Consider the following 26,025-nt stretch of genomic DNA (forward strand, 5'->3'; position numbering starts at 1 on the left):
AGGTGGATCACCTGAGGTCAGAGTTTGAGACCAGCCGGACCAACATGGAGAGACCCCGTCTCTACAAAACAAACAAACAAACAAAATACAAAATTAGGTGGGCGTGGTGGCGCATGCCTGTAATCCCAGCTACTCCAGAAGACTGAGGCAGGAGAATAGCTTGAACCTGGGAGGCAGAGGCTGCGGTGAGCCAAGATCGCACCATTGCACTCCAGCCTGGGCCACAAGGGCAAAACGCTGTCTCCAAAAAAAAAAAAAAAAAGAGAGATTAGCAGTGTATCTCCTTAAGTAATATGTAAATGTATTAAAGACAAGGGCCATGACATATGTACTTTTGTAGGATTCGCCATACTTAGAATAATACTGTAATGAAACTGTTGTATTTAATTGAATTCTTAAAACCTTGTAAAGATATACATTGTGGACCAGTCGTCAAATGCTTCTGTTCTTTGTGCAAAGGGAATCTGTTGGCTGCTGAGATTCCAAAGGCTATGTCTGTCACAGCACCAAAAGCATCTGGACCCATTCAGCCACTTTCAGATGCTTCCAAACTTCCTTCTGTTTGTCATCGGCTAAACACATGGAACAAACCAGGTGAATGGCTGATCTTTTTCATATTCATAGGATCATTAGATTTTAGAGCCAGAAGGAACCTCAGGGAGCTAAACTCACAGAGGAGAGAATTTTAAACCTGAACTGTCAAGTGACTTCTTCAAAGCGAGAGAGTTGGTTAACGCCCCAGGTGTGTGGACTTAGCTTAGCCGACAGTACCTCCACGTGCTTCTGTCTGCCAGACCTTCTTGGCATGGCCTTGGGTTCCACTTAAGGCATCAGGGATCAGCTGGTGCTTTCTGCCCATGTCTGGCTTGCTTTCTATATGTAAACACCGTCATCCAACCACAGTTCGTTCACCACTCTATGTTAAACACTGATATCATTGGGATAGAATTAAAAACAAAAGTGGACTGGGAGTTGAGCTCAGGGGAACTGGGAGCAAAGCTAACAATTCATTAGCCATCGCTGAGGACACGGCAGCTGCTGAATTCAGTCAAGTTCAGACCCTTAAAAAGAGTGGAAAAAAGAAAGCACATGCCTCCCAGCGCCTGGGCACTGCATCGCCGGGTCAGCTGGGCGCAGCACTGTTGCAAAAAGATCTCTTCGTTTTCAGAAATCTGAGCCTCCGACCTTGCAGACGGGGAGGGGAATGTGGCTGCAACTTTACTGCATTTGGCGTTACGTTTTACTTCTGCCTGCAGTTGTATCAGACACAGCTCCTGTGTGGAGTCCATGAGGATCTGAGGAAAGAACCAGCCCTCCAAGCTGACATAGGAGCAAGCTGTCTCAAGAAAGATGTGCGTGCATGTGTGTGCATGCGTGTGTGTGTGTGTGTGTGTGTGTAAGGCTTGCATCTGAGGCTGACAGGCTTTTTAAGAGGAATTCTTGGTTTCTGTGTAAATGTGTGCCTCTTCTGCCCAGAGTTAGCCTGTTAAGGGAATAAAGCTCAATGCAGGTTTCCGAGTTGGAAGCCTGATTAATCTCTCTGCCAGTTACATATGGAAATAAATTAGTAAATGGTCCATCTGGGACTAAACTACTGCAGAGATGATAAATTATTGCCATTGTATATGTCGGTGTTGCTGAAGACTGAGTTGTGTTCACCAGGAGCTGCTAAAAGATAACTGGATGCTCTATCGTGGTTAGAGGAATAAAAAAATTTTTTTTTAAATTACAAGTAAAAGATTTACCTTGAAATGCTTCTTGGGAGAATGGTTTGGTTGATGCCAAGTTTGTTCCTCAGAACTGCTGTATCTGCACATATTTAAAAGGAGAATCTCAAGGGCACCGAAACATGTTGCTTTTATATTTTCAAAGGCCAGTAGGATAACAAGTGTTAATTAGTAGCCAAATGCCTCGATGAGGAGGATAATTCTATACCTTTATATAGTATGGCACTTTATAATTTTCACAGCAACTTCATTTCTATTTTCTTATTGAAATTTCCAAGAAGGTGGGGTAGGTCGGTGCCTCTTTTTCTTGATAGATGAAAAACTGAGGTTGAGGAGGTTTAGTGCCTTGTCCATAATGACTCAGAAAGTTGAGTGGCAAAGCTGGCATGGGTAAGCAGAGACTGCCAATTCTGAATCCAGCTTCATTTCAATCCGAGCCTTGGTGTGACATGAAAAACATTTTCAGTACCCCCTTGTTCACCTACCAACATCAGGAAATAAAACCTATTTATGTCCATATTCTAGAAGCAAAGTCATACCCACTTGATCATGAAAAGTATTTTTTCCTCTAATTGGAGGTGTATTAATTTAACTTTTTTGGTGACTAACTCATGCCCGTCTCAACTTGAATGACAGTATTTTTTTTTAAAGCTAAAACCAGAGATGTTCTCAGGGGCTGTAGAGGCATGGTAACATTTTGCCCCTTTGCAGAATGGTCCGAGGCGACTGTGACTTCTAGATTCTTGTACCTACTTTAAAATTTTGTGTGTGTGTTCTTTCTCCTGGACAAACCTTCTGCTGTTAATCCGTGAAGCAGTTGCGGTTCTTCCCTCTAGAAAATGCACTGCCAAAAGTATAGAAAAGTAAACTGGATGTAGATTTGTTTTTTGTTTTTTTTGAGATGGGGCAGTGGTAAGATCCTGGCTCACTGTGGCCTTGACCTCCAAGATCAGATACGCGTCCTTCTTCAGCCTCCTAGGTAGCTGGGACTACAGGCATGCACCACCACACCTATTTTTTTGTTTTGTTTTGTATTTTTTGTAGAGATGGGGTTTTGCCCTGTTGCCCAGGCTGGTTTTGAACTCCTGGGCTCAAGCGATGTGCCTACCTCCGCCTCCCAAAAGTGCTGGGATTACAGGCGTGAGTCGCCATGCCTGGCCCAGACATCAATTAAACATAAGCCACTGGTGCCTGCTGGGTGGCCTTTACTTGAAAAAGAGGAGTCCCCAGCCTGACCAACATGGTGAAACCCTGTCTATACTAAAAATACAAAAATTAGCCCAGGGTGGTGTTGGGCGCCTGTGATACCAGCTACTGGGTGGGGGGCTGAGGCAGGAGAATCACTTGAACCTGGGAGGCAGAGGTTACAGTGAGCTGAGATTGTGCCATTGCACTCTAGTCTGGGCAACAGAGGGAGACTGTCTCAAATAGAAAAAACAAAAGAAGAGCCCCTCGCTCTTACCTGTCTGCACTTGGAGGTAACCTTGTCTCAGTCAGATCACCTTCAGCTTTCTCGCGTATCAGCCAGACCTGGTTACTCTGTGCCCCCGAATAGCCCTCACGCTTCCCAACCTCTGGGCCTTTGCTTCGGTTGCTGTCTGGTTTTTGTTGTTAAAATCCTGCCCTGATCTCAAGGCCATTATTGTCTTCATGATGCCTTCCTTTCGTGGCATCCCCCACTCCTCACCCCAAACGGAAACAAATACCTCCTTTGTCTTGACGCTCTCCAGCCGTTAGAAGAAATAACACAGTCTGCCAGTATTTGAGTTGCTTGTGTGTGTGTCTCATTTTCCACAGTGGACAATACGTTTCTCGAGGGCAGGTTCTTTATCGTCTCTGACTCTTCATCCCTCAACGATGCAATCCCGAGCTCTATGTTTTGTCCTTGCAGGAGCTTAAGCACAAAGTAGAGTAGGGTGATTTTATTTTACAACAGAATGTCTTTGTATGGGTGGATAAATTAATGATCTAAGGTATATCAGAATCACTTGGAGGGCTTGTTAAAACACAGATTTCTGGGCCCCACTTCTGGATAATATATTCTGACTCAGTAGATACTGGGTAGGGGCCAAGAATTTGCATTTCCAACAAACTCTCAGTCAATGTTGATGCTGCTATTCCAGGACCCACAGTTTGGGAACCGCCGATCTAATTAATATACTCCTAACATTCTCAGACTACAGCGCATAGGTTAATACCATTCATTTCATTAGAGAGTTCATTGATTTGTTATCCTTGAGGCCCCGGTTAAAAAGATATCTTCTATCAGAGATTATTATGCAATCTGTCTCATGTACCAGCTTTTCTATTTTGCAAGATTACTGGTTAACCATGGCCTAATAACTTGCAGCCCATTTAGTGAGGAGTAGAGCCAGAGACATTTCATTTTACAATAAAATAGAGTCATCGACTTTGCAGCCTGTGCGCTTGGTCTACCCTGGGGATCAAGGCTGGTCCGTGGGGTGGAATGCTGGCCTTGAGTGCTTGTGGGTGCTCTGATGTTTTTTCTTTATGTAGACAAGTGTTTGAGTAGCAGCTGTAGTACATAAAATGATCTCACAAATGTCTCAGTGGCAGTTGTAGCAAAATAAAATAATCTCACATTGAGATGGCATATATTTTCAAATTTCTGGATCTTCTTATGCCCCATGAGACAGTTTAAAAACACTCCATAGTGAAAGATCCAGTCTTTTAATAACGATCCAAGAAATAAAGAGGTACTGTTAACAATTGCTTTTTCACTGAAGTGCGTCATTTTCTAGAGTCAGGCCAGAGATGGCATCCATTGTGGTTGCGAGGGCTCTCTCTGCTGCTTCTGCTTAATTCTGACTTCCTACTGCTCCTCTCCAGCAGCCTCTAGAAGACCAGCATTCTCGTGATTATGGAGGCCCCTCTGTCCTTTCTGTGACGGGAGCAATGCTGACCTCAGTTTCCTGGACCCATTCCGACTCAGGTAATTACACTACCTTCCCCAGTTCGCCATGCCTTACGTAGATTGCGCTGAATAAATGAAATGCCAAAGCTATATTTAAATGCAAATGCCAAATTGATTATTTCTCCATCAACTGGTATTCTCTCCCGCTTCCCCCAGTCTTCTTAATGATCAATTTATGCGGCTGATCAGACTTGACAATGTGGTCAATCCAATTTAGGCATTAAGATGATTAAAAACATTGAATCACATCTTAATTTAAAATTCTGGTGTAAGTCGTAGAAATACAAAGCCACAGGAAGATTGCTGGGAATTTTCACATAGAAATTAGCTTCTAAAAGATTTTTGTTGCCACAATCTCATGTTTTACTTTAATTGTATTAATCTTTCTGATGTTGCACTTTGAGTTGAGTTCAGTAAGTATTGAGTATCTGTTGTGTGTTCTTGGGACAGGTGGGGATGAAGAAGTAGAAGGCTGGCTCCTCTCCTCAGGGAGCCCACAGTTTAGGCAAAGTTGATTCACTCATAAGAAAATGGCAGATGGTGCTAAGCTTAGGGACCAGGGCTGTGAACTAGTGGTAGTTCCTTGGTTCAGGGAATGGAGAAGCTTTGAGGATTGGGATTGAAATAATTAGGGAAGAATTCATGGACCAGGGAGGGCCTCAGTTGGGCTTTGTTGCTGTGGATCATTTGGCCAGGCAGAAGGAAGAGGCGTGGCATTGAGCCTTGAGGGGAAGACAGGAATGAACCCACCACGAGCCCAGGCAGTGAGGGCCTGACTGCCTCGATCAGCAGGTCTAGAGGACCCAGATCCTCTGCCCCACCTAGAACCAGACTCCCCGTCAGGGGTCCCTTAAGGATCCTGGAGTGGAGCCCGTTGGGGAAACTCTACCTTCCCTTTGCAGAGGGGCTGGGGACAGTGGTTTCTGTTGCCCCCACCCTGGCTTGGCCACTGCTTTGCTGATCTTTTCTGCTTCTCTGGGCCTGTCCACACCCTGCCTCTGCCTGTCTACCTGATTATTTACTCTTCTTTCACACACCTGCCACCCTCCCCTCTGAGCTCTGCCTGGCCTTTGGGGCTTGTCAGGGCCCTGGGATGAGCTCTGAGAGGTCAATACCTGGTGATTCACAAGGGGTGATTCTGAGAAGTGGAGCTGCAGGGGAGAAAGCATAAGTTAAGAACATGCATTTATAAAGTAAGGCTGGGAGTGCATCCAGAGGGTTCTGAAAGCCAGAATTCAGGGAGGGTCTCAAGGGGGAGGGCTGGGGCTGCAGTCAGGGATGGCAGCCAAGTGCCCTGATTAATTTGGGCATGATGCAGTGGATCCTGTCCACCCCTCACTCTTCCGCAGGGCTGCCCTTTGTTTAGCTGGTGGAAGCAGTGGTGGCTTTCACTGCCCTGGGTCTTTTTTTTTTTGAGACAGAGTCTTGCTCTGTCGCCTAGGCTCGAGTGTAGTGGCACCATCTCTGATCACTGCAACCTCCACTTCCCAGGTTCAGGCTGTTCTCCTACCTCAGCCTCCTGAGTAGCTGGGGCTACAGATGTCCACCACCACGCCCAGCTAATTTTTGTATTTTTAGTAGAGATGGGGTTTCACCATATTGGCCAGGCTGGTCTCGAACTCCTGACCTCAAGTGATCCACCTGCCTTGGCCTCCCAAGGCACATTGTCCAAAGTGCTGGGATTACAGGCATAAGCCACCGCACCTGGCCTGTCCTGGGTCTTTTTTTTTTTTTTTTTTTTTTTGAGGCGGAGTCTCGCTCTGTCGCCCAGATTGGAGTGCAGTGGCCGGATCTCAGCTCACTGCAAGCTCCGTCTCCCGGGTTTACGCCATTCTCCTGCCTCAGCCTCCCAAGTAGCTGGGACGACAGGCGCCCGCCACCTCGCCCAGCTAGTTTTTGTATTTTTAGTAGAGACGGGGTTTCACCGTGTTAGCCAGGATGGTCTCGATCTCCTGACCTTGTGATCCGCCCGTCTCGGCCTCCCAAAGTGCTGGGATTACAGGCTTGAGCCACCGCACCTGGCCGTGTCCTGGCTCTTAAAGGTGCTACTGAGAGTTGCCAGCCGAGAACCCCCTCGCTGCCAGTTGGGCCCTGCCTGGCCACGCACCATCTGCCTTCCTGGACACAGGTGTGCAGAAGCTTGGGCCTTCTGGAGTCAGAGCCTGGGATCACCAGCCACCAGGAAGTGGAAGAACTAGAATCGCAGTATTTGTGTTCTCCTCCCACTGCAGAACTTGCCTAATAGATTGTTGCCACCCCTCCTAAGACCAGGCCAGGGGTTGGTAAACCACAGGCGGCCCAGGGGCCAAGTTACTGCCTGCCGCCTGTCTGTGCACTGCCAATGTACTAAGAATGGTTTTCACATTTTTCAGTGGTTGGGAAAAATTAAAAGAATAAAATTTTGTGCCTCATGAAATTTATATGGAATGCAAATTTCAGTGTCCCTAAATAAAATCTTATTGAAACAGAGCCATGTTTGTTCATTTCTGGATTATCTGTGGCAGTTGTTGCCCTTACAATGGCAGAGTTAAATAAGTGCAATGAAAACCATGAAATATTTACCCTATGGTCTTTTATGGAAAAAGCTTGCCAACTCCTGGCCTAGCCAATTGTGTGACATAAGTGTTTGCAAAATTTGATGTGTGGAGCTTTCTCCCCATTAAGAAAATAGGTTGAAAGGATGAGTAGGATTAGAATAGGAAAGAGCGGAAGGGAGGGATTTTCTGGAGTGAGATAGCGAATTGGTCACACTCTAGTTGGATATTTCCATTCATCTCTTTAACTTAAAATAAAACCTAGATGCAACATGAGGCCATTTCGTCTTAGGGTTGTCTGTAAGATGAGGCATCCAGACTTCTTGGATTAACCTAAATGTTGGAATAAATCAGCACCAAATTAAAACAAACCTTGCATTTTGGAACTTTTTTCTTTTTACTTGGCTCTGGGTGTGAACGATTTTATTTTAAACCAAATAAATATTTTGTTTTAAATCAAGTAAGCCTTGAAGGCTTACCATGAGTAAGCTATGGCATTTAATCTTGGCATTGCTTTTTCCCAATCTGGTAGGATTTTATGATACTGTTGAATGAAAACTATAGTAAAATATGTGGGTTCTAATCTTACTAACTGGCTGAGCCAGGGCAGGCAGTAGTATATTAGGGTAAAAGGTATACCCTGGCTGGGCGCAGTGGCTCACGCCTGTAATCCCAGCACTTCGGGAGGCTGAGGCGGGCAGATCACCTGAGGTCAGGAGTTCAAGACCAGCCTGGCCAACATGGTGAAACCCCGTCTCTACAAAAATTAGCTGGGCATGATGGTGGGTGGCTGTAATCCCAGCAACTCGGGAAGCTGAGGCAGGAGAATCACTTGAACCCAGGTGGCGGAGGTTGCAGTGAGCTGAGATCACGCTATCGCACTCCAACCTGGGTGACAGAGCGAGACTCCGTCTTAAAAAAAGTACATCCCACATCTCAGGGGCTTAGTACAACAAAAGCTTATGTCTCATTTGCCCAGAGTTGGGATTGGGCCAGTGTAGCTCTCTTGCCTCCAGTATTTTGAGGTCCCAGGCCTCTTCCATCTTGTGATATCTACATCTCAAAACATGGCTTCCTGGCTGCTGCAACACGTGAAGGAAAGGGTTGAGAACGCACACCCATTCTTTTTTCTTTTTTTGAGACAGAGTCCCACTCTGTCACCTAGGCTAGAGTGCAATGGCGCGATCTTGGCTCTCTGCAACCTCCGCTTCCTGGGTTCAAGCGATTCTCCTGCCTCAGCACCCCGAGTAGCTGGGATTACAGTCATGCGTCACCACACCTGGCTAATTTCTGTATTTTTAGTAGAGATGGGGTTTTGCCACATTAGCTAGCTGGTCTTGAACTCCTGGCATCAAGTGATCCACCCACCTTGGTCTCCCAGAGCGCTGGGATTATAGGTGTGAACCACTGCACTGGCTCCATTCTTTCCTTTTTTTTTTTTTTTTAATACAGGGACTTGCTCTGTTGCTCCAGCTGGAGTGCAGTGGTGTGATCATGGCTCACTGTATCCTTGAACTCCTGGGCTCAAAGGATCCACCCAGCTGAACCTCCTGTGTAGCTGGGATTACAGACATGTGCCACCACACCCAGCTAATTTTTAAATTTTTTAGTAGAGACAGGGTTTCACCATGTTGGCCAGGCTCGTCTTGAACTCCTGGCCTCAAGTGATCCATCCGCCTCAGCCTCCCAAAGTGTTGGGATTATAGGTGTGAGCCACCATGCCCAGCTCCATTCATTTTTTTAGACAGGGTTTTGCTCTGTTGCTCCAGCTGGAGTGCAATGGCGTGATCATGGCTCACTGCAGCCTTGAACTCCTGGGCTCAAGGGATTCTCCCATCTGAGCTTCCTGAGTAGCTGGGACTACAGGCATGCTATAGAATAGTTTTTAAAATTTTGTATAGAGATGAGGTCTTGCTATGTTGTTCAGGCTGGTCTCACACTTCTGGGCTTAAGCAATCCTCCCACTTTGGCTTCCCAAAGTGCTGGGATTACCAGTGTGAGCCAACGTGCCCGGTTGTACACACACTCAAGACTAGAGGTGACAGGCCATTGGTCAGAACTAGTTACATGACCCTGCCTCTCTGGCAGGAGGCCGGGAAGTACGGAGGAGGTCATGGGATACTGTCCCTCACTGCTCAGCAACACTGGGTCACTAGGGGAAATTCTGTACTCTTTTGTGCTTTTGTTTGCTTATTATTAAGGGATAAGTAATTCAGTCCTATATTTTCCCACATTTTAAGAAAAGTTCAAATAAGGTGTATGAAAGAACTTTAAAAGGAGTAACAAATTGCAAAATGTGTATTATATAATTGTAAGCAAAAAATAAATTTCTTTATTGAGTCTTGAATGGTATGGGCTAGGGGCAGGGTAGTCACACAAGTCCCAGTATGCCTGGGACTGTCCTAGCATACACCAGTTGACCCAATATAATTACCATACAGTCTTCCCTTTCACACCCACAAATATCCTGGTTTAGACCATAAATGATATGATCACCCTAGCTTGACTCCACTGATCATCCTTTAAGATTAATGTTAGCTACTGTTTATTGAACCTCTTCTAAGAGTCAGACACTGTTCAGCTTTTTGCTGTGTTGCCTCATTTAATCCCCCAAATAAGACTGCTAGGTATGTATGCATAATCTCTTCATTTTCAGATGAGGCAACAGAGATGCAGAAAGGTTTGAATTATTCACAGTCACACAGGTAGCAAGTGGTTGATTTGGTGTGTTGATTTGAACCCTGTCTATTGGAATCTGTGTTCTTAAGCCCTCCACAGGGCTGCCTCACTTCCCGTTTTTGAGTATTGCACCCTTGACCTCATGGGGCCCCACTTCCCTGACAGTGGCCCTGGAATCTGTTCTCAGACTACGTACTGGTAGAAAGTTCCAGCCGTGAGCCAGGAGTCTAGCCCTTTGTGACACCAATGAGAAGACGAGCTGGGAAGTCACTATGTCGTTTTCCAGAGCCAGCAACAGCAGGCCTCACTGACGTGCGTGTCTCCTGACTTCCCGTCCGGTCCCCTGCCACCACTCCCTACCCTGATGTTGACAAGTGCAGCTTGTTTTAAAACTGGGCGCTGCTTTTTACGTGGAAAAGATTTTATTTTGAAATCTAGGGTGGAGTAAAACTCCAGCCAGTGAAGACTTGCCATGTGCTGTGCAGAGAATCCAAACAGGCCCCTTCCCAATCCAAACAGCCAGGAGAAACTGAGTGCAGGGAGTTTATTTACACATTTGTTTATTAAAAAAAAAAAAAAATAAAGCTTAACCACAGTCAAAGACCAGTTTATGTGCAGCATATTATCAAATAAAAAGCCATCTACTTAGGAGTCTGTATTGCAGTTCCCCTGGTTCCTGGCCTTCCTAATCAGTGTTCAAAACCAAACCCACGAAATCAAAGGGAATAGCAACTGAAAAATGAACGAAACATGACACAGTCATCTACTGCATGGCTTGCTTCAAGAAACCCCCCAGAAAATTATATATATGGTTTCTAAACGTACAAAGAAAGCTAAAGGAATTCCATTATGAAAGAAAAATTAGATGGAAATTTCTAATCCTGTCTCATAAACAATATAGGAATAACTTTAAAATATTCTGCTTTAAGCATGCATTTAATTTGTGTTCTGGGAACCAAATAATGTTGCCAAGATAAAACATTCTAATAATGATTTATGTAAATTTATTTGTACAAAGTAATGGTGTAGTTGCCTATAGCAAATTGCTTGGAATATGAAATGACATTTATGAGGTCTTTTTTTTCCCCTCTGAATGAATACAATGGAGAAAATGAGAGACTCCGGAAAGGAAAAAAGAAGTCCATGTTCAAAATGGAGTCTGATGCTTGGAGACACCGAGCCAGCTGGCCAGGTTATGGGGTGTAAAAGTCAACACACTTAGTTCAGCATGGTTTCCTGTGATGTTCTCAAACCATTTTTTTTTTTTTTTTTTTGAGATAGAGTTTTGCTTCTCTTGCCCAGGCTGGAGTGCAATGGCATGGTCTCGGCTCACTGCAACCTCCACCTCCCGAGTTGAAGTGGTTCTCCTGCCTCAGCCTCTGGAGTAGCTGGGACTACAGGCGCTTACCACCACGCCTGGTTAATTTTTTGTATTTTTAGTAGAGATGGGGTGTCAGTGTGTTAGTCAGGATGTTCTCGATCTCCTGACCTCGTGATTCGCCCGCCTCTTAGGGGGCTAGAATCCTATATTTTAGTCATCATAAAGTGCTTAGGCGCCCAAGCTTTTTCACAACAGCCAGTGACAAATTCCTTGTTCTTACAGCCCTAGTAGGGCACTTACAACATGCGATGCAAACAGGCCAAATGTAGTTAAAACTTGGGCAATTAATCTCAGTTCCTTGTTACTTAATACCAAGGAAAGTTATGCTTGAGTCATAAATGGAGCCCGAGTATGAAAACACAAGACAAAAACTTTCCAAAGGACTGACTCATAGACCTATTAGGAGTTTGTCCATTGGCTGCCCAGTTAGCACCTTTGATAATGGCTCTAGGTGTTCCCCGGAAATAGTTAAACAGAAATCACCATACATGTATCAGAGAGAGGTGCTGGATCCATGCTTTGGACTTCTAAATGCCTAGTTGAATTTTCCATAACCTGTCCTATTGGAAAAGTCTGATGTTAACATCTCCGTTGTAGAAGGCATTTAATGTTTTTCAAAAAGTATTTGTTCTATCCCACTTGGTTGTTACAGTCATTTCTGTGAGGTAGGTAAGAGTTTGTATTCTAAATACAGAGAAACTAAGGACCACAGAGATCACAGAGAAAGACATCTGCAGAAAGGGAGGACAGCTTCACACCAGCGTTCATCCCATGCCACCGCCGACGACAGCTCTGGGATTCTGGAGAGCTTGCTTTATTTAAAACAAGTTGAGAGTTTTGGCCCATCATAAGCCATTTTGGAATTGCACTAACTATCCTGAGAGAAATGGGTTTGTCTAATCCAGCAGAATGACTTTGCAACAGGGTCCTTTGCTGCAGTGGTGCCAAGGCCTGGGGGCTGAAGTTAGGGCTCCCAAGAGAGAGGGTATAAAGGCTGAACAGGCTTTAAAATTGAATGAAAACAACACAGGCTTCCAGGAAAGAGGACTGGCCTGGGTTTTCAGCAGCTCCAGTTAAAGTGTGTGTACCTTAAAAGCTGTAGCTTATGGCAGGGTGGGTTTTAATCAAGTGATCCAAGATCTTCAGGCTGAGGCAGTGGATGCCAGGGTGGCTGTCAGCCAGTTTCGGCTCCCAGTCCTTCCCCTCAGCTGCGTGATTGGAATGGGATTTCTGGGCAGTGCATTCTGAGAAAATAATGTCAGCTCTCTGAACCTCTGTTTCCCCATCGGTAAAATGGGGATAAGGATATTTATCTTGTAGAGGTGTTGCGGTAATTTTTTTTTTTTTTTTTTTGAGTTGGAGTCTCGCTCTCTCACCCAGGCTGGAGTGCAGTGACTCGATCTTGGCTCGCTGCAACCTCCGATTCCCGGGTTCAAGCAATTCTGGTGCCTCAGCCTCCCAGGTAGCTGGGATTACAGGCATGCACCACCACGCCTAGCTAATTTTTATGTTTTTAGTAGAGACAGGGTTTCACCATGTTGGCCAGGCTGTTCACAAACTCCTGACCTCAGGTGATGTGCCTGCCTCGGCCTCCCAAAATACTGGGATTATACATGTGAGCCACTGCACTCAGCCGGTGTTGTGGTAATTGAAGAAAATCATTCTCATAAAGTACTTGGCCCAGTACTTGGAAGATAGTAAACACTCATTCTGTGGCAGCTCTTAAAATTACTATTACAGTTGTATTACCCAAGAATGTATGATCCTGACTGGTAATTGGAAGTGAGACTAAAATACATATTTTATTTAAGTGAGAACTAATCTAAAAGATTTCTAAACCAGTTGTTTTTGTGCACCAAAAGATAAGATGAATATGAGAATTCATTGTTCATTCAACAAACAGCCCTTGTTTGTATTAGTCCGTTCTTGCACTGCTATGAAGAAACACCTGAGACTGGATAATTTTAAAAGAGATTGAACTGGCTCATAGTTCTGCAGGCTGTATAGGAAGCATAGTGGCATCTGCTTCTGAGGAGGCCTCAGGAAGCTTCCAGTCATGGCAGAAGGCAAGGTGGGGGCAGACACATCACATGGAGAGAATGGGAGCGAGAATGGGAGCAAGAAGGGAGGGGAGGTGCCACACACTTTCAAACACCTAGACCTTATGTGAACTCAGAGTGAGAACACACTTATCACCAAAGGGATGGCCCAATCCACTCATGAGGATTCCTCCCCCATGACCCAGACACCTCCACCAGGCCCCACCTCCAACATTGGCGATTACATTTCAACATGAGATTTGGGTGGGGACAAATATCCAAACTATATCAGTGTTGAAGGCCTTGTGGAAGCTCTTGGTATAACCTGTGAGGGGTCGTGAGGCCGGATCCAGTCTCCTCTCAAGGGATAAAGGACTTTGGTTATTTTGTTTGTTTGTTTCTCCCATCGTTCTCATCAACATTATCATGATTGCCATAAAAAATGGACTAAATGCCTATTTACACATGGCAAATAGGCATCGTGCCGGCCACTTTAATATGCATGGTCTTTGTCTTCCAAGAATTCAGAGATTAAGCTGGTCTAAATCCTTACTTGTTGCTGAAAGCCCTGGGTCTGGGCCAGAACCTTCAGATTGGTTCCCTTCAGGCCAGTCATCCTGGCTGGCTGTGGCGTATTCTCAAGACAAAGGCATGGAAAGTCTTTGCCCCTTGGCTGCTCTGCCCGAGGAAGTAGGCCTTGGCACTCTCTGCAGCTGTGTTCTTGGCTGGTGCAGGTCAGCCCCCAGGCCGAAAGTGGGAATGCCCTTTTAGTTAGAATTCATTTCCTTTAGAAGCACATAAACTACTGTCTTATCAAGGGTTGAAGTGACTCCTGCAGAGAAAGTGTTGATTTCTTTTTTTTAAGTTGGCTTTATAACACCCTAGAAAAGATGTTTCACAGAAATTCTCTGAAGGAAGATAAGAAGATAAGGAAGTGTAAAACATTCTCGAGTGAAAGGAGAAATAAGGAATACTTCTCAGATCGACGATCCAGTCTGGTCTATTTCAGTGGTTTCTGGACCTAGGGAGCCTCTGTGTGGGAGGCAGAGGCAATTCCAAGGTGCTGATTCCAAGGTGCTGTGTTTGGGCTTACTCTAAGGGGGTGGGGGACACAGACAGTACACAGATATGCACAAGTAGGTATTCAAACGTGAGCTTTCCCCCGGTCTAAGGCAAAATGAGAAAAATAAGCTCAAGATAGTGAGTTCAGTATCCTTACTTGGCAAAACAAAAAGTTGGCCATGTACGCCTGTCCCCAAAACTATTTTTGAAATTTTATTGCTGGGTGAAATCCAGGTCCCAGAGCCTCCTTGCCTGGGGTTCTCTTGCCCCTTCTCCTGGGTGTCATTCTTGCTTCCTTCTCATTCTCCCTCCTGGTGCCTTCCTACCATTTACTGCAGGTCTCAAGACGGTGGCTTATCCTTCTTATTAAAAAGAAGATTAGCACGTGTTAGACATATAGCAGCAATGAGGACTTTCCTCCTGGTTTAAGGAGTGGGGGGATGGCATTTGAAAAGATAAACAGGCATCGGTCTTTAGCACTCTAGGTCACTCAGGTTTATCTCCTGGTGGAAATGTGGCAGACCCAACCCCCTGCGAAGGCAGAGGGTGACTCTTAATCACTGTGGAAAATGTGACACTGTGCCGTTCCCCTCTAGTGGATATGTTTATGTGGCTTATGTGTCCATGTTGATTTCTCTGTCACTCTGGTGTGTGCATATGAACTCCCAAAACAGATGTTTGAGCATTAACCAGGGATCAAGTCATTTGAGCCCAAACTCAACTATGCTCAAAGCTCATAGCTCCCTCAGTGGTGGGGTCAGCGTAGTACATGCGAGAGCATTTTCGTTTAATCGGGCAGAATTCGGCTCAGAGGAGCAGTTGGGGGTCCGAGCAGGGGCATCTGCCAGGGAGTCTGAGGAGGAAGGGCTGTTTTGAAGTTGGGATCTCTTGAAGGAGAATGGCATTTGAATTGGCCCAGTCAGTATGACAGATGTATCAGCTCATGGTGAAGGAGGGGACAGGCTTTTGGAATGGTCATTATTTCACCCCAAAAGTGCAGTCAGATGGCCCCTGAACAGCTGGACTTTTGCCTAACACTAGGACTCTAGTACAACAGGTGTGTGTTTGTGACATGCACACATCCGACAGCAAGAAGTTTAAGTCCATTCCTCAGCGTTTATTCCTGCTGGAAGCTGATGAGACTTAATTGCCTTTGCCTACCCCTCCCACGGCACCCCCCACCCCAAATACCACAGGTTATCCTTATCTCACAGCGATACATAGTTTCCCAGGTGAACAAGGGGCAGGAAATTGGTCAGAGCAGCTGCCAAAAGGTTCAAATTACTCATCAGTTCAAGTTTAATAGATTTTCCCTGTGTTGTTGGATCTGGTTTATTGACACACTCTCTCCTGGATGAGTCTTGGATAAACTGGCGGAGAATCGGGTAGTACTAAGTTCTGTTTGAAGGCTGTATGATTCTACAGTATCCCATCGGGACCCTATAAGGTACATGAGGAAATGAATGGCCTGCTGGTTGCTCTTTTACGGAATGGCACAAGGCTGTTCGTAGGGAGTTGGGTGCTTGATAACTATTTTTGTTTAACTTTTAAATTGTTACTTTTTTTCTTTGAGATAGGGTGTCACTGTGCTGTCCAGGCTGGAGTGCTGTGGTGCGATCATAGCCCACTGCAGCCTTGGACTCCTGGGCTCAAGTGATTCCCCCACTTCAGCCTCCCAAGTAGCTGGGGCTACAAGCACGTGCCACCATGCCCAGCTAATTTTTTTTATTTTTGTAGAGATGGCATCTTCCTAGGTTGTCCAGGCTGGTCTTGAACTCCTGAGCTCAAGTGATCCTCCCACCTCAGCATTCCAATGTACTGGAAATACAGGCATGAGCCACTGCTCCTGGCAGTGATGACCTACTATTCTAACTACTACTTCTAACTAGGGATGGCCTATTATTACCACAGCATTTGATTTATTTCTTTACATGAATGTAACCGCAACATTATACTTAGTTATAATAATCTATTGTTTTATATATAGGTTTATTCATGGAATGCATATGTATAAGTAAATATATATGTCTATATATATGGGTGTACATAAATAAATTATGCCATTTGATTCTGGGACACTTTATAGGATTTGTTGTTTCCTTAAGATACAGAAACATCTGGCCAGGCGCGGTGGCTCATGTCTGTAATCCGAGCACTTTGGCAGGCTGGGGTGGACGGACTGTGAGGTCAGGAGGTTGAAACCAGCCTGACCAACATGGTGAAACTCCAGTTCTACTAAAAATACAAAAATTAGCCAGGCGTGGTGGCAGGTGCCTGTAATGCCAGCTACTCGGGAAGCTGAGGCAGGAGAATTGCTTCAACCCAGGAGGTGGAGGTTTGCAGTGAGCTGAGATCATGCCACTGCACTCCAGCCTGGGCGATAGAGCAAGACTCCATCTCAAGAAAATAAATAAATAAATAAATAAATAAATAAATAAATAGGTATGTAAACATCTACATTACCACCATTAGAACTGGTTCTACTTTTATATCATTCAGTCTCCACTTCTTTCTTGGCTCTTCTACCCGAGACATACAAGTAACCTCTGGATGTCTGTGTGTTCAACTGAACAAAAATGTCAACAAGCTGCTATTTATTTTATTAAACAGCTTGAGCAGAGATGTTTGGTCTGATTGCCGCAAATTGTTAGCTTATCACTGAACTGTCCTGACGATTCTTATTATTCAATTTGCATTGCTTACGATAATAATTATTACTCCATAAAAGAGCATGATGCTTTTATTTGTACAGTTCTTTCATTAATAATTTAATTGACTATTATAACAAAGTGGTTCTGCCACACATACATCAAGGTACTTACAGACTGGCCCTCAGCACCTTGGAATATCAGAATGTAGGTGTAAATTACAAGGCTTGGGGTGAGGATGTGGTGATGGGCAGGTCCTTTGGCCTCAACAGCCAGTTGGTTGGTCATGTCTTTTCCTTCCTGTTTATTTCCAAGCATTTTATTGATTCACCAGCAGTGACTCTGATCCTGCTTTAACAATCTGAGAAATTAGATCATGGTGTAGTTATTTTGGCCACTAAAATGGCTAATTGGTTCTGATTTATAAGTGAAAAAAGTAATGATGGTTAAACCAGTAAATCTGGCCTAAGATGAGCAAATCAGTAGGTTTGTGTAAACAGCATCTGTGTCTGTTACGTAGCAGTGATGAAGATGTTATCGATCACAGCTTAGCAGACTTTCTTAGACTGCATTGCAACTGTGTAAGACATACGTGTTTTGATATATTTTGCTATGGAAAAACTTAATTTGTGGATTTTTTTTTTTTTTTTTTTTAGTGCGGGAGAATACTACAGATTATCCTAAATTCATGTTTTGTGTATTAAATAAAATGACACATTGAAATGTGCCTTTGGAGAAATGAGATAATGGTGTTGAACTTGACTCTAGTGGGTGTCAACCCATGGTGATGTTGAAAGAACATCTGGAGTTTTAAAACTCTGGATTTAATGGGAAAATCAAATAATTCTCATTTGACCAGCCCATCCTGACATCTACAAGGGTGAATTTAACTGTTGGTCAAGAGTGTCGTGGAGACCAACTGTGGTGGCTTGCACCTGTAATCCCAGTATTTTGGGAGGCCAAGGCAGGAGGATTGCTTGAGTCCAGGAGCTTGAGACTGACCTGGGCAACATAGGAAGACCCTATCTCTACAAAAAAATTAACCAGGTATGATGGTGTGTGCCTGTGTTCCCAGCTATTTGCGAGGCTGAGGTGTGAGAACTGCATAGAAGTTTGGTTGAGCACAGAAGTTCGAGGCTGCAGTAAGCTGCAATCATGCCACTGCACTCCAGCTTGAGCAAAAGGAAAAAAAAAAAAAAAAAAAAAAAGAAGAGCATTGTGGAGTAAATCTTCCATATCAGAAACTGGAATTTATTAAAATGATCACCTTCTCCTCCATTGGTGGGCAACGCATTTGGAGCAGGTTTTACTGTCTGACTTTTGCCCCGGAAATGTGTTTGCTGGGTTCAGGAAAGGAATTGGGGATAAATTAACCTCACAGAGGGCTTATGGAAATTGTTTGAGAGCTCAGCTTTATCATTTACCTTTTAAAGTCTGGCATCTGATAATTAAAAATTATGTCTATATCTATAATGACCAACTGGGTTCCGAGTACTGTCTACTTTATGGATGCACAATCTATCTTCTTTTTCTTGTTTTTGAGATGGAGTCTTGCTCTGTCACCCAGGCTGGAGTGCAGTGGCGCGATCTTGGCGCACTGCAAGCTCCGCCTCCCGGGTTCATGCTATTCTCCTGCCTCAGCCTCCCGAGGAGCTGGGACTACAGGTGCCTGCCACCACGCCCGGCTAATTTTTTTTTATTTTTAGTAGAGATGGGGTTTCACTGTGTTAGCCAGGATGGTCTCGATCTCCTGACCTCATGATCCGCCCATCTTGGCCTCCCAAAGTGCTGAGATTACAGGTGTGAGCCACCGCGCCCAGCCTGCACGGTCTATCTTAATGCAATTAAACACTTAACAATTACCAACTTGGAAGAAGAAGGTCACTTCTGGGCGGCTAAGTTGTGCACATGTGTCACTCAGAGTTGGCTGGGTTATGGGGTAACAGACAAACCCCAAAACTCAGTGGCATAAAATAGGGAAGTTTCCTTTTTTTTTTTTTGAGATGGATTCTTACTCTGTCACCCAGGCTGGAGTACTGTGGCATGATCTCAGCTCACCACAACCTCCGCCTGCTGGATTCCAGTGATTCTCCTGCCTCAGCCTCCTGAGTAGCTGGGATTACAGGCTCCCGCCACCATGCTGGCTAATTTTTGTAATTTTAGTAGAAATGGGTTTTGCCATGTTGGCCAGGCTGGTCTCAAACTTTTGACCTCAGGTGATCCTCCCTCCTTGGCCTCCCAAAGTGTTGGGATTACAGGCATGAGCCGCTGCACCCGGCCGGAAGTTTATTTTCTTGTTCACTCTACATTTCTGTTGAAGATTGATGAGGACTGTGTTCCAAGTCATCTTTATTCCCGTTCCTAGATTGAAGCTGATGGGACATTCCTCATCTCCGTGGCCAAGGGAAAGGTGCAAATGGCGAAGCAGGTGCTGGTTCCTAAAGTTGTCCAGTAGTGACACATGTCACACTCACATTTTATTGGCCATAGCTGACTACCCCTAACTTCAGGCAGGCAGGGAAATGTAATACAACTGTGTACTTGAAGGAGAGAGAGCTGAAGCATTTATAAATGGCCTTGTGATGTCTATAGTATGTGTCTTCAGTATTGTAGATACAACTCCAGAGACTTAGCTCAACTGAAGCAAGATAATTATTTTTTTAAGTCTTTTTTCGAGACAAGGTCTTGCTCTGTCTCCCAGGCTGGAGTGCAGTGTTGCAGTCATGGCTCACTGCAACCTCAGCCTCCTAGGCTCAAGTGATCCTCCCACTCCTACAGGTGTGTGCCACCACACCTGGCTAATTAAAAAAATTTTTAAAAATGTAGAGACAGGTCTTGTTATGTTATCCAGGCTAGTCTTGAGCTCCTGGGCTCAAGCAATCCATCCACCTTGGCCTCCCAAAGTGCTGGGACTACAGGCGCGAGCCACCACAGCCGACCCAAGAGAATTCTTTACATCCTTCTGAGTAAAACGCATTACTCTCAGGTAGGGTTGCTTCAGCTCTTCAGTACTATCCTTTCTAGGGTCTGAACCACAGGGTAGCTCAAGGATCTAGGTAGGTGCCCATAATCTCTCTTTTGCTCAAAAATATAAGCCACTCGAGCAGACATACTGTGTGCTTGCCATGCGTCGCATGGCAACCTGCAGGCTTCCGCCTCCTGGCCAACCAGAGGGCCACTTTCATGTTCCTCCTAGACAGAAAACTGGAACGGCCTCAGTGCCTTACATTCCCCGCCTGCGTGTTCATTGTGGATTGTCCTGGTGTTTTAAGTCATCCTTTGTATTTCATTTCCCCTTTTGGGATCTGCATGTTTCTCCTTGCAAGAACAAAGCCCAGTTGGCTTGGACATTGGTCTCTACTTACTGCTGACTGGTAGAGAAGGTTTCTCCCCCTCATGAAGGTCAGGGAAGCTTTTGCTTTCCTTGACTTGGTTCTCTCTGTTCATTTAGGTTAGCTCTGCTGGGCTGCTCCGAGGCATTGGCCGAAAGTCTCCCTGCCTGGGACGGAATGCCTGTGTCTGTGCCTGGCTTGTTGGCATAATGCGTTCCATGGGGGCCTTAGTTATGTTTTTCAAGGCCCCAAAAGAAATTCATGTCCATGTAAGAGAGGTTTACTTTGCCAGCAAATTCAGCTATGTGGAATATAGCCAGGAGTTGGGTAGGAACAAAAAATATCTCAGAGAGAAAAGCAGTTATCTCCAGGTCCATGCACTAAATTTTAAGTAGATTGCTGGTTTTGTGTTCTCATTGCAGCCACATTTCCTAATTAACTTGGTTTTCTGGTCCTCTTTTATAGATGAGAAAACTGAGGCACAAAGAGGTTAAATAATTTGCCGAAAAGTCTCAAAGCTATGAGTGGTATTTAGAACAGGCTCTTACGATTCTAGACTCAGCAGAATAATCAGTGTTTATGGTGGTGGCAGTGAGATAAGAAAAAGGGTAGAACGGCATTTAATGCTTTTTTTTTTTTTTTTTTTTTAGAAAGTCGGAGAGAAATATGTAATAATTGTAGGATGATTCCCTTCAAAATAGCCAGTTTTGTTTTCTAATTCTAATGTGTGATGAGTATCAGTTGGCTGAGAAATTCCACTAAGTAGAACTGAGCTTCCAGCGTCTGCCAAACGAATGAGGATTTGCTGAACATCTAGTTTAGCTGGTGTATAAATAGACACTTATGAAATACTTTTTTGCCCAATCAAGATGAAACCACGACTTAGTCTGTGTTATGATGATCAGCTTGGTTCTGGTATGCTTGGGAGATACGGGTGGGAGGTGGACGGCTTTGGGAATATCTCAAAACAGGGGCAGGCCCCGCCTGCATAACTGAAGCTGGTTGCCTCTTAAAGAAACGCACCTGCGTGGAAGCCCGTGGCGACTAACTCATTGACATTCACCAGGATCCTCCATTTGTGTTGCACTTCACAGTTTTCAAAGCACAGACGTGGTGCATGGAACAATCCTGCATGTTAGGTGCCTTTTCTCTCCTTTGGATGAAGACAGTGAGACCTAGAGGGATTTACCCAAAGACACAGGGCCAGGGAATAGCAGAGCCCATCACCTAGACCTCGCTTGCTCTCCCCCAGCGCTGGTCCATCAGCTCCTGCTCCGTTCATCCACTGGGGCAAGACACCCAGAGGGTGATCAAAGCAGACCCTTTTCCTACTCCAAGGGGCTTCCTTTCCCAGTTAAAGAAGTCCAGGTCCACAGAGGAGGTGGAGAAAGAAAATGAATGCCCAGTCACAACATGAACTCTTTGCTCCCAGACAGAACAGAGACTTGAGATAACAGGAATAAGAGAAAAACACCCTTGAACCTCAGGCAGTGTGGAGACAAGGCTTTCCTTATCTACTAGCTGCAGGCAGCAACCTTCAGTTGGAGAAGCCCCTCAACCCTGCTTCCTGGACCCAGGACGGGGCTGAAACTTCTGCCTGCCTTGGGATTGCTGGTCACCCTAACCCAGCTTGTGTGCCCTGGAGAGGGGAGGAGGCAGGGGTTGGCTGATAGCCGTCAGACACTCCTCCTGGTGCTGTGGGTCTGGGCATCTTAGGGTGATCCCAGACAGGTGCTCTGACCTCAGGCTTGGTCTGTGCCACTGACTACCTCAGGGTCACACTTGAAGCCAGTTAGGGGACCCCTGGGTCTCAGTTTCTCTTGTCTGCAAATTAAAGAGTTCTCAACCTCACTCATAATAAAAGAGGTTCAAATCAACACAAGGAGTGCCATTTTGTCACTTGCCTGGAGAGCAGATGCAAAATTTGAGAATATCCAGTTTTGGAGACGGGCTGGGAAAAGGCACCTTCGTTTGGCTTTTGTGTCAGGGTACATGAGCAGAGCATTTTGGGAGGGCATCTGGCAACATCTCTCAAAATGTATGATGCACAGACCCAACAAGTTCACCCTTCGGAATATGTCCGGTGGATTTTCTCACTATAGTATTAACAACTGGTGAATAAGGATGTCTTAATATTGTTTGTAACAGCAATAGCCAAACTGGATACAACCTCAGTATTCACCACCAGGGCACTGGTTCAAAGCCCAAATGATACATCCTGGCACACTGGGCAGCATTTAAATAGGAGGATGGGGAGGGGGTACAAAGATAGGAGTAAATAATAACAATACATATTTGAGTGCTGTCTGCATTCTAAGAAGTTTACGTGTGTTAACTCATCTATCCCCATCATTCAGATAAAAAAGCTGAGGCACGGTCAAGTTATATAATCTGCACAAGATCATACTGTAATTAGAAATTGGCATGGGAGTGTGGAGTACAAACCAAGTGTGTGTGGCCCTTTTTTTTTTTTTCCCCAAGACAGAGCCCTGCTCTGTCACCCAGGATGTTGTGCAGTGGCATGATCTCAGCTCATTGCAGCCTCCACCTCCCTGGTTCAAGCAATTCTTCTGTCTCAGCCTCCCAAGTAGCTGGGACTACAGGTGCCTCCCATCATACCTGGCTGATTTTTGTATTTTTAGTAGAGATGGGGTTTCACCACGTTGGCCAGCCTGGTCTTGAACTCTTGATGTCAGGTGATCTGCCCACCCCAGCCTCCCAAAGTTCTGGGATTACAGAAGTGAGTCACTGGGCCTGGACTGTAAACCAAGTATTTTGGCTTCAGAACTTTGCTTATTGCCTTAAGTACAAAAAGCAAGTTGCAGAGTTGCAGGAAAGTGGGATCCTATTTATTAAAAAAAAAAAAAATCAAATTATGTAGATGTGTGTATATATGTGCATGCATATATATGCTCATATTTTAATCATTGTTTTTGGCAGGATCCACAAGAAAAAAGTAGGAAGGACTGGGGGTTCAGGGGAGGAGGAAAATGCCAGGAGTGGTAGCTCATACCTGTAATCTCAGCACTTTGGGAGGCTGAGATGGGAGGATGGATTGAGGGTAGGAGTTCAAGACCAGCCTGAATAAATAGTGAGACCTAATCTTGCTCTAAAAAAAAAAAAAAGAAAGGAAGAAGAAGAATTAACTGGGGGCTTGGTGGGCTTGGTGGCACATACCTATAGTCTCAGCTATTTGGGAAGCTAAAGAGGGAGGACTGCTTGAGCTTGAGCCCAGGAGTTTGAGACTGCAGCTGGGCAACACAGTGAGACCCCATATGTTAAAAAAAAAAAAAAGGCAAGAGGGAACGAAATGTTTTACCTTTAATTTTCTTCCTTCCTGTGCTGTTTTGCTTTTTTTTTTTTTTAAGGGTGTGTTTATCACTTAAAAAAAATTTACATTTGGCTAATCCGTTTATGTCGGGGATTAGGTGGACCATTTAAATTTTCTTTTAATTTCTCAGCATTTAAAAATATGTCATCAGTAATTGTATTTTAAAGTGAAACAGCTGGACATAACTCTCTCCAAGAGCCCCTTTCAGATTAGAAATTTCCCAGGTACCCAGCCCCTTTTCTACAACACGTAATGAAGCCATGTTTCCTGCCCACAAGGATCTCAGAGTTAGAGCAGGTGGTGGATGGCGACATGCACCCCAGGAACAGGCAAAGCTGTGGGATCACACCAGTCTTGGCTGGACATGGGCTTGTCCTGCCGGGCCAGCCCTCACTGTCTTCCCCAGCAGGGAGCTGTGTCTGAGTACGGGTGGAGAGCCACTGTGCGGAGGGGTGTGATGTGCGGCTGCCTGTGCTTGGGAGTCCCGGGCAGGCTCCAGCAGGCTCCGTCCCGGATTGGATCTGAGTTCATGATTATTACCATTGCCCAGCAGTGGTGGGCCCCAGCAACGAAAGCTAACGCTGCTTTTGTGCCAGGCGCTGTGATCACCTCTTTATGTGCAGACACTGTAGCTACTGTTTTTCCTCCCCATTCCATAGATGAAGATTCAGATGTTCTCCTTTGCTTCTGCCTTCCTTTTTCAGTAATGAAAGCAGTGTGCCTCCACCTTGCTGTAGGCCCCGGGGGATCAGTGTGGTGACTGGAACAGTAATTGAAATGAGAAAACCCTCAAGAGAAACATAAAACTCAACAGGGAGTGGTACAAGTCCTTGGTCAGCTGCCCCAAACCCCATGTAATTCTCTGTGCCGTGCTAACGGGGTGGCTTTAGTTAGGGAGGCCTTGTAGCCTGAGGTCCCTGGTGAGAGTCTGTTGACACCTCCCTTGCGGCACTTCCTGTGTTGTAACTGCTGCTGTAGGTGGAGTGCTTCACTAGGCTGTCAGCTCCTGGTGGGCAAGGCCTTGATTCATCTCTCAAATCCAAATGTCTAGAATTGGCCCTGAATTAGGACTCCAAGCACGTTTCCAACATGGACAGGGTTAGTGCTCTTGGGCAAAACAGTTATCTGAGCAGTCAAGAGGCCTTAGAAAGCAACTGGCACAAAAAACATATTCCCTGCATTTGTCGTCAGTTGGAAGAGGATGAAAAAGAGGAGAAATAAGTGCAGCTTCATTTTAGTTTGTGGCAAAGTCATATTTGTTAGCAAAATGGCGGCCCCCGGGAGGTCTGGACATACTGGTTACTCACATCTCAGTTTGCCTTAAGCAGATCAACTTGAACGCCTTAGACAACCGAGTTGTAATTTAGGAAGGCACAGACACTAATGAAAAAGAGATGAAAAGAAAGAAAATGAAGTGGAAGCTGCAGACTAGAGGCACTCAGTCATCTCTGGAGGCTGGAATACCAGGAAGTTCCTGGAGGGGCAGCCCTGTGTTTGCTGGCTGACTCCTCCCTACCCACCTGCTCAGTGATGATCACACTGTGACTTATTTGGGGGGCAGCTGGTAGATACTTTGTGTGTGCGTGTGCATAAGTGAATAAAACTAATGAGATGGAGATGGGAATGACCCTAATATTCTATTCAAATAATCAGCCTGTCTTAAAGGACACCGTTTTATGTAAACCGAAAAACTGGAACCAACGTTTGAATTAATTTTACAATACAATTCAGAGTGATGTCCTAGCTTACTGCATCCAGAAAGCTCTCGAGTTGAGATTTAAGTGGAAAATTCCAAGTGTTTTCTCTCTCAATGATTAAGAACAAATCTTCATCAGTTGGAGAGAATGTAATGTACCCTCTCAGTACGTGAAATGATAAATAGCTCAAGTTGGAGGTGTTAGATCACACCTCACATTCTTTGCAACTCTGAACCCTGTGAGTTTCAGGGAGTCTCTTCTGAATGTGGTCAGTGGTACAAAACATACCTTGTGGGACCCCCTTAAAAAGTTCCTTCTGGCCGGGCGCGGTGGCTCAAGCCTGTAATCCCAGCACTTTGGGAGGCCGAGATGGGCGGATCACGAGGTCAGGAGATCGAGACCATCCTGGCTAACACGGTGAAACCCCGTCTCTACTAAAAAATACAAAAAACTAGCCGGGCGACGTGGCGGCGCCTGTAGTCCCAGCTACCCGGGAGGCTGAGGCAGGAGAATGGCGTGAACTCGGGAGGCGGAGCTTGCAGTGAGCTGAGATCTGGCCACAGCACTCCAGCCTGGGTGACACAGCGAGACTCCGTCTCAAAAAAAGAAAAAAATAAATAAAATAAAAAAAAGTTCCTTCTGGATTGTATTAGTCCATTT

General features: G+C 45.2%; 1 protein-coding gene across 7 annotated transcripts in view; it reads left to right on the forward strand.

Annotated features, from left to right (window-relative positions):
* The window catches only part of FOXN3 (forkhead box N3), a 473,349-nt gene that overhangs the window by 130,893 nt on the left and 316,431 nt on the right, over positions 1 to 26,025 (forward strand). For 3 of the 7 annotated variants that reach the window (XM_023205413.2, XM_023205418.2, XM_023205419.1), the window contains exon 2: positions 4,578 to 4,680. The exons of 2 other annotated variants lie outside the window; for them this stretch is intronic. The gene's annotated coding sequence lies outside the window, so the exon portion shown is untranslated. The remainder of the gene's footprint in view (positions 1 to 4,577; positions 4,681 to 26,025) is intronic. 2 more of the 7 variants (XM_023205414.2, XM_023205415.2) reach the window with 1 other exon arrangement.

The sequence above is a fragment of the Piliocolobus tephrosceles genome, chromosome 6 (assembly GCF_002776525.5).
Source record: "Piliocolobus tephrosceles isolate RC106 chromosome 6, ASM277652v3, whole genome shotgun sequence".
Classification (NCBI taxonomy): domain Eukaryota; kingdom Metazoa; phylum Chordata; class Mammalia; order Primates; family Cercopithecidae; genus Piliocolobus; species Piliocolobus tephrosceles.